Here is a 9337-nt window from a genome sequence, read left to right as displayed (position 1 = left end):
AGTTTTATTTCGTAATAATATCGTTACATTTTCTTCTGAACGATAACCTCTTAAAAATTATTTACCAAGACAATTTTTAATTCTGTATTTTAATTCATGAAAGTACAAAATAATATCGTTAAAAAAATAAAAATGTTTTTTGTCTTGACATGTAATGCTTTACATTTTATTTTTTAATTTCAAATCGGCGAGTTTTATAAAAAAACACAAGAGATAAAAAGTTTCTAAACAAACTAAACTATCCAAATTATTTTTTTTGCATGTGTTTGATAAGATTTTTCTTTAAATTTCGTTAACAAGAATGATAGGGGTAGTTTATTTCAACCCCTTCCACTCATTTTAAAAAAGTGAAAAAATTACCAGAAAGTGTGTTTTCATAACAGTAATGCTTCCATAAAATTTCATTAGTCTGTCTCTTTTCGTTTTCAAGATAAAAAATAAGAACATTATTTTTCCGCCATCTTTGTACCACGATATCTCCCTAATGGTTGACTTTTGACCCAACGTTTATGAAGCAAACTACCCTTTATTTTGAACAAGGAATCACCCCCTGAAGTTTTTCGCATTTGTTTTGAAACACCCTGTATAGATAGAACTATAGATACTGGGATCTTTCTTATCAGAATGTGTAAATTTTTGTAATCTGTAATGAATTAAAGATTCTCCTAAAAGAAATCTTCTCTAGAGCCCTTAAATATATCTTTTAAATAAACCAAATTATCATGTCTAGGAAAGACTCAAGACATTCCAAGACAATATTTGTATTTTCTCTGTTGTAAACCTGATGGCACCTGCTCTGTTTACTATAAGAAAAAAAGATGCATTAGCATAAATTTAAAATGTTTTCACACCCAAGAATATATGTCTTATATGATTTTGTATACCTTCCAAGATATTATTTAATTTTATTTACAACCACGTATACAGGGTGAGTCTTAAATAAGTACTTAAAATATTTTCAGGGCTGATAGATCTCCATGAAAGAAATATATTTCCTCTTCATCGTCATTTTTAAAATAAGTCCAAAACAGCCTAATTATTTTTACTTTGAAAATTAAAAAAATATATATTTTTTCCTTTCTCTAAATTTAATCTACTACCTATTTTGTTATATTATCGAGCTATTATGTTGTGTAGGAGTTTCTTGACATGAGAAATTTACTGAGTAAAAAAATTTACATTTACGATATTTTTTATGTAAAAAAGGTGTCTTGGAAAAAATGGCTACGAGTATTGGTTCTTGAGATATTTTGAATCAAAATTATCAATACCTGTCATCATTGACATAAATTAATCATGTTGACTAAATAGTTAATAGACTGAAATTATAAATTTGAAATGTTTTTGTGTCAAAAGGTCAACAAAAACTGTTTTATGATCAGTTTCTTCGAAAAAAATATTAATTTGAAAAAACAAGAAGTTAGAAAATTTATCATTTCAGTCAATAATTACCTACTCAACATGTTTATTTTGTGTCAATAATGACATGTATTCACTATTTCCATTCTAAATATCTTGAGAACAGTTGCTCGTAGTGGTTTTTATCAAGAGACATTTTTATACAGATACGGACGAGCAGTTATTACTCTTCAAAACAGTTAGAATCTTAAAAAGGTTAAAACACATATAGGTGGCGCAAAAATAGGAGTAATTGCCATCAATCTAATTTCTCAGGCACAAAACATCCCCCTTTAGAACTTTTTCTTTAATGGCCATAAGCGGGAGTAAAAGCCCAACCGCCCGAACAAACACTAGAGGCGCCACCGGTCACCAAATGATGTAAAAATTGCGAAAATTTAATCATCTAATTTTGACATGAGGGGTCGCGCTTACCTTTTTCAATTTTAATTCAATATTCATTGTTTTCAAACTATATTATTAGACTTTGTTGTATTTTGTGAATGTATAAATGTTTTCTTAGTATAAAGTTGCATTATAGTCATTTAAATTATATTACATACATATTTAATATTCAAATATTATGACATATATATATGTCAGTTGTCGTCTGAAATGTCATCTTGATAACAAAAAGTTAGTTATTGTCAAAAGTAGTTAAAATAATCATGTTAAAATATTAAAATTTACAAGTTATAATTAGATATTTTATATTATTTCAACAACAAACACATAATAGTACAGCGTACTGTTGATATGCAGGTCTAAAACAAAAAGTGCCGTTATATTTTTCAGTTTTCGTTGTCAGCCGCGGATGTTTCAGCGATTTTAGTGTTGTCGGATATTTTTATTTATGAAATAGAAATATTGCGTTTGGATTGCAAAACTAAAAGTGGAAGTTTTATTGCAATGTAAGTAAGCGTTTGTTCATTTTATACTTTACTTTTTTCATACCTACGACAAATATACATATATTGAAATTTAATAATTCGTTTTATTTAAAAAAAAATTAGTTAGTGATTAATAGAAAACAAGCTTGTAATCCTGTAATTGACATAATTGTTATGTAATATATTCCATTTAAATGTAATATATTACTTTACAATTAAAAAAATGTAATAAATAAATAATTAATATAAATAATTAAAAAAATTTTATAAAAAATAAAAAAAATTTAAATAAAATAATAATTAAATTTAAAAAATTTAAAAAAATTATTAAAAATATATACAGGCATTAATGGAAATTTTTTGAGTGCAAACAAACACAAGAGGCACTTTATTATTTACTTTCATTTCTTAACATGACAAACGAAGTTCTAAAGGGGGATGTTTTGTGTTCTCAGGTCAAAAAGCTTCCAGATACCAAACTTCATCCATATATTGACGTTACTTCAGGAATTATTTGGAAAAAATCGAAATAAAAATGAAACTTTTACACCCTGCATCTACGAAACTAAGCATTTTAGGATGTACATTTATATGAACTTGTTTACTTATTTTTATCTGCAGAATATGCTGCCGAAGTTTTCGGAATACACTTTGTACCACCCTGTATATTCGCAAAAAACAGGTATTTACTTACCTTACTCAATGATTGTTATTGTTCAATCAGCAAACCGTAAAGCCAGCACTAATTTGAATATAATAAACTTATAAATGAATTCGATAAAATTACGTTATACGTACAATTCGAAAGCAATTAAACCTGTAATTATTTATTGTGAACGAAAGCGATGTAATAGGTACCTACCATTGGCAATAAATTAATATTTTTTGTGTCTGTGGCGCAGCATACGAAGGAGTGAGTTTATTTTGAACACTGCACTTAATAAGAAATCAAGTTTAATAAAAAAAAGTTGTAATGACAATTACTGTAGGATAAAAGATAATAAGTTCAAGGTGTAGCAATTTATTATGAGAGTCTGTATAGATTAAAAAAAATAAAGAAATAGTGTTTATTTACTACCTAATTTTAATATACATGGGACATACCTAGTACTGCAAAAACGTCTTTTCTCCAGGATTTTTCATGTAATATATATTTTATAGACATGAAAAATTTGATTCTGATGTCAATATGACTTGTACTTGTAGAGGGCGCCACCTACATATTTTTTAACTAGTTTGAAGACTAATAACTTTTCGTCCGTACCTGTATAAAACTACTGAGTAAAAAATATATATTTAGGACGTTTTTTACGTAAAAAAAGGTCTCTTGGTAAAAATCGCTACGAGTAATGGTTCTTGAGATATTTGGAATCAAAATTATCAGTACATGTCATTAATGACATAATTAAACATGTTGACTTTCTAAATAGTTATCAGACTGAAATCATAAATTTGAAATGTTTTTGTGTCAAAAGTTCAACAGAAACTGTTTTATCATCATTATTTCGCAGAAAAAATTATGATTAATTTAAAAAAATAAAAATTTCCCAAATTTATTAATCAGAATTATTAATTCAGTCAAATAATTATCTACTCAACATCTTTTTTTGTCAATAATGACATGTATTGACTATTTCCATTCTAAATATCTTGAGAACGGTTGCTTGTAGCGATTTTTACCAAGAGACATTTTTTACATAAAAAATCACGGAAATGTACATTTTTTCACTCATTAGTTTTATACAGGTACGGATGAAAAGTTATAATTCTTCAAACCAGTTAAAACACATGTAGGTGGCGCCCCTTACAAATAGGAGGCATATTGACATCAAAATTAAATTTCTCATATCAAAAAACTCACAGATACCAATTTTCATCCAAATATTGACGTTACTTCAGAAATTATTTGGAAAAAATCGAAATGAAAATGAAACTTGTACACCCTGTATCTCCAAAACTAACCATTTTAGGACATACATTTATATGAACTTTTTTACTTATTTTTATCTGCAGAATATGCTGCCAAAGTTTCCGGAATATAGTTCGGACCACCCTGTATATCATTTAGGCCAATCATGTTTCCAATTTTCCGAAAATATAGAAATGATAGTAATTCCGAATGAGAGAAACTACAGTTGGTTATTTAACTTTTAAATTAAAAAAATGGAATGTGGATAACGTAGAAGGTGGCAACATTGCATTCTCTCGAAGCACTGTAAACAAATTTCGGAAACTGAACTAGTAACATTCAAAAGTTTTTCAATATTTTCCCAAACATGTCAAGAAAAATATAAAAATTTCAACATTTTTTTTCGCAAAAAAACTCTTGGGCGTGTTTCTGGGGTCGATCTATACTATATGTATATTAAGTTAAAACTTACTTGCACTTATTTCTGGGACATCCTGTATAGATAGATACATGATTTATTGGCATCAAGTTGATTTTTCAGGATTTGAATAAGGTATTTGAAAATTCATGGTAACTTTGTCGGACAAAATAATTTTTCTAATTTCCCGGAAAAAAATGTCTTAATTTTTTTTCCTAAAGTAACAACAGAAGGGACAAATATTATAGAAATAGGCAACAGGCAAATATTGAGATGTATATTACAATTTTGTAGTAATTATACCGGGTGCGTCTCAAAAGTGGCTCACCCCCTATAACTTTTTTTATTTTTTCAGATAAAAAAATGAGATTTGGTATGTTAGTATATGACATAAATTAGGATTGATTGACGTATTCAATTGTTTCTGGTCACTTCCTGTTTCACCGGAAATGACTACAACTTTTGATTTTTAAATGGCACCCTAGGTATTCTTTTACTTTATTCGATAGAAAATGACATTCTGAATAGAATGATATATCATGTCAACTTTTGACATTCTCGCTTAATAAAATATTGTATTTTAAAATTCAATCTAGAGTGCCATGGCTATGTTAAAAACACTAATTCTTAATCAAGGAGCCTTGGAAAAATAGATTTGACCATATAATGTTTTTAATGTCTTATTCTGGCCAGTTAGAAAATGCCCAAATCGTATTTTTAATAATATCTCAATTTTTTCAAATGGAACGAGGATTGCTCATTAGCATATTTGGAAAAAGTATTTTTTTACGAATAATTTGATACCACACACTTGGTATTTCGAGTCAATTTTTCGTTATGAACCGCTAGTTATAATTTCAAATAAGCTATATGCGAAAATGTCAAAAGTTGACATATGATATGTCATTCGATCCAGAGTGTCATTTTCTATCGAATAAAGAAAAAAATACCGAGGGTGCTAGTTAAAAATAAAAAGTTGTAGTCATTTCCGGTGAAACAGGAAGTGGCCGAAAACAATTGAATACATCAATCAATCCCAATTTATGTCATATACTAATATACCAAATCTCGTTTTTTTAACTAAAAAAATAAAAAAGTTATAGGGGTGAGCCAGTTTTGAGACGCACCCGGTATAAGCGGAAAAAAATTACATTTTATTTAAGTTTTTTTTCTTTTTCTTTTCTAGTACTCTTCACTATTCTTCGCCGGTCTATCTTGACCTTGACTATGAGGCGTCCTTTACGGTGGTCAACGACTCGTTGCCGGGGTACTAGTGGTATAGGTACTACTCAAACTCAAACAGGTTTATATATTTTTACACACTTTCCTATAATTCGATTTTGTTCTTGTCCAAGTCATTATAACAGATAGGTAAATGAAATTATTTTACAGACACACCTGTTTAAAAGAAAGTATTATGTCTAATTTTCGTGGTCTCTTAAATTATTATAGTTATTTTATTAGAATCTATTTTTAAAACTACAGTTAAGCTTCATTCAGAACCTCGAAATTAGTGGCTTCAATTAGTTTTTCAATAATTACTTTTTTCACTAATTATACTTCAAAATTTGCGTGGTTAGAAACCAAAAGTTTATTGTTTTATAAGCTAATTCTCTATGGATAGAACATCAAATAACTTAATATAGCTTAAAAATCGTTGTCTGTGATACAACCTGATACAACTGACTACCGCAGTCAGGATTGATTGACGTATTCTATTAGTTTTGTTCACTTCTTGTTTTACCGTTTAAATTAATACTTTTTGAACTTTTGATTTTTAAATGGTATCCTTTGATGGTATTCTCGATTTTTTATTTTATTTGACAGAAAATGACAATCTGAATAGAATGATTCATCATATGTAAACATTTGACATTTCCGCTTTAAAAAAATTGTATTTTAAATTTCAATAATGAGAGTGCCATAGATGTGTTAAAACGTCTAATTTTTAATCAAGGGGCCTTGGAAAAATGTATTTGATGGTCTAATGCTGTTGGTGACGTTTCCTGATCGGTTAAAAGATGCCCTAATCGTTTTTTTACAATCATAACTCTATATAATCTAACCATAACCAACATGAGATACAGGCCAGAGACATCGATTTCTGACGTCACCGCAATAGTCGGGCTTTTGTATTGTGCCATATGGTACTGCATATAGTTTTTGCATAACTAATAGTATTTATTGATAGTTTTGCCAGATATAAATATGAAAAATATTACACACAAAGGTATTAAAAAATAACATTAACTTTTTATCGCGTTAAAGTAATTGAATAGCATTAAAATTTAGATCTAAAACACGAATATTAATATGAAATAAACAACAGCATAAGATGAACAGAATAAAATACAGATAATAAAAAGCATGTCCTGAAATTGCGTTAGCGATAAAGTTTCCAAATATTAAAAAATTTGAAAACTATACTTTATCGACAAGTTAAGAAAATGTATTGTATATGATAAGGGCAGAATACATTTTAAAGTTTAATTAAAAATAATTGTAAAAATTTGCCTAACATATTTAAAAAATGTGGAAATCAGGTAGAATTAACTATTATCATTAAGTAATTTGTAGTTCGATGTTCAAGTAACCATTTCCATAAATCGTAAATAAAAAGATAAAGATATTTTTTTTATATAAGATACTGAAATAAAGTACAATTCATTTAATTTCTTTAAAATATATTGCCATTTCATAATAATAATAATAATTTTCAATATTTATTTCATCCTGAATTTCCAAATCTTGTTTTCTTTCATCGAGATGTTTTCTCTTTATGGGAACATGCACAGTCATATAAGAAGGTTGATTTGGAAAAATTGTAGGCACAGCATCTTCTGTAGGTTTTGGACGTGACTTAGTTACACTTAATATTGTTGGGAAAGAGAATGTAGACAGATCCTGAGTACTTATTATAATAGCTGCTACAAGGCACAGACACAGAACAATGTCGCGGCATTTTTTATTTCACAAAGTAAAAATAAAGAAACGACAACTGTTTTATCTAAAAATACACGTTACTTACGTTGGTTTAATACCAACGCAACCAAATCACTAACACTAACGCTATTAATTATGTTTTTATATAAATTTCCCAACTTTTTCCTAGCCCGGACACACAGCCGGCATCGCCGGTGTTACTGTAATTTTTACCGAGAGTATGGGTTTTTTCGCGGGTACGATGTTATGTATCGGATCTAGATAGTTCACTATTCACTCAAAATTATTTAGTATAATTTTATTAGCATAGAAACGCGTAAAAAAACACAGATTTGTTGCGAAACTAATGAAAACAATTGGTTTGTTTACGACTACTAATTCTCGACCACTTCGGTAGAACTGTCAAAACAGTCAGGCCTTGAATATGACGTTAGCCACGATCTAACTAATAATTTGGAAAAAGAATTTTTTAACGAATAATTTGGTACAAAATACTTGCTATTCCGAGTCAAATTGTCATTATGATAACAGCCATTATTACACTCTAGATTTAAATTTAAAATACTATTTTGAAGAGAAAATGTCAAAAGTTGACATATTTATGATATGTCGTTCTATTCAGAATAGTTTTCAATCAAACAAAGTAAAAAATGTTGTAGTATTTAATAATTTTAAATAATATTTATGCTGTATCCTGCTCTCGAGGAGATAACATGTACTTAGAAGTTTCTACAGTCAATTAAAACCGTTACTAAGTAATTAAATATAATAAGTTAATTAGACTGGTTTCTCCTTTTATTTCAAAAACACTAGAAGAAAGACGAGAATATGGTGCCCAACGTGGGGGCCAAAATTATGAAAAAATACTACAACAAAAAATACCAAAGGTACTATTTAAAAATCAAAAGTTGAAAGTAGTTTGTCTGGTGAAACAGGAAGTGACCGAAACTAATTGAATACGTCAATCAGTCCGGATTTATGTCATATACTAACATACCAAATCTCGTATTTTTTAGCTGAAAAAATAAAAAGTTATAGCGCTGAGCCACTTTTAAAAAACACCCGGTATGTATAATGTAATATTAATCTTAATAATGATCCTGGTCAAGATATTGGAAAATCATTAAATTATTGTATTGTAACAATTTAAATTTAATTTGACGTCATAAAATAGTTAAAATAATAATGTTTAACAATTCCGTTACCTAGAGAAAATTTTATTTGTGTTTAATTTGAGGCAACCAGAAAATCAGTCGCGTTACGCTGGCTGCCTACATTTATTACTCGCCGAGTCTCGCCCGACTGCCCCGCCCTCTCACGCACGTCTGCGGAACTAACCTTACCTAAAATTTCAGGAATCTCCTCCGTCTAAGGTCCGGCTCACACCGCGCGGCAGGTTGTTCGCTCGTTGCTGCCTCCGGGTCTAGCTGGCGTCGAGTTCAAGGTTAGGCGGCAGGATGAGAAAAATGACGATCGGCAGCATCTCAGCAACAGCAGGAGTAGCTAGCAGGCGATGGAATGCATCGAGGAGTGGTAACTTCACCACCGTTGGCGTGGTTTTGTACTGCCAGCGGTCGAGAAGTTCCTTGACCTCGTAGCTTCCCAACGAACACCACCAAAGGGAGAAAACTACACTGTAGAGTCGATCATGGTCATATATTTTTTTAATAGTCATAAAAATCCAAAAGAAAATCGAGAAAAATCAACGACTGTAACTTTTCACTAATTTAATAATCTTGTAGTGTGTACTTAACCTGACGTCCGTCATTTTGACGGATA

The sequence above is a fragment of the Sitophilus oryzae genome, unplaced genomic scaffold, assembly GCF_002938485.1.
Source record: "Sitophilus oryzae breed Bouriz unplaced genomic scaffold, Soryzae_2.0 scaffold_1974_pilon_pilon, whole genome shotgun sequence".
NCBI lineage: Eukaryota > Metazoa > Arthropoda > Insecta > Coleoptera > Curculionidae > Sitophilus > Sitophilus oryzae.
The sequence above is the reverse complement of the archived record's forward strand: the minus strand, read 5'-3'. Positions refer to the sequence as shown.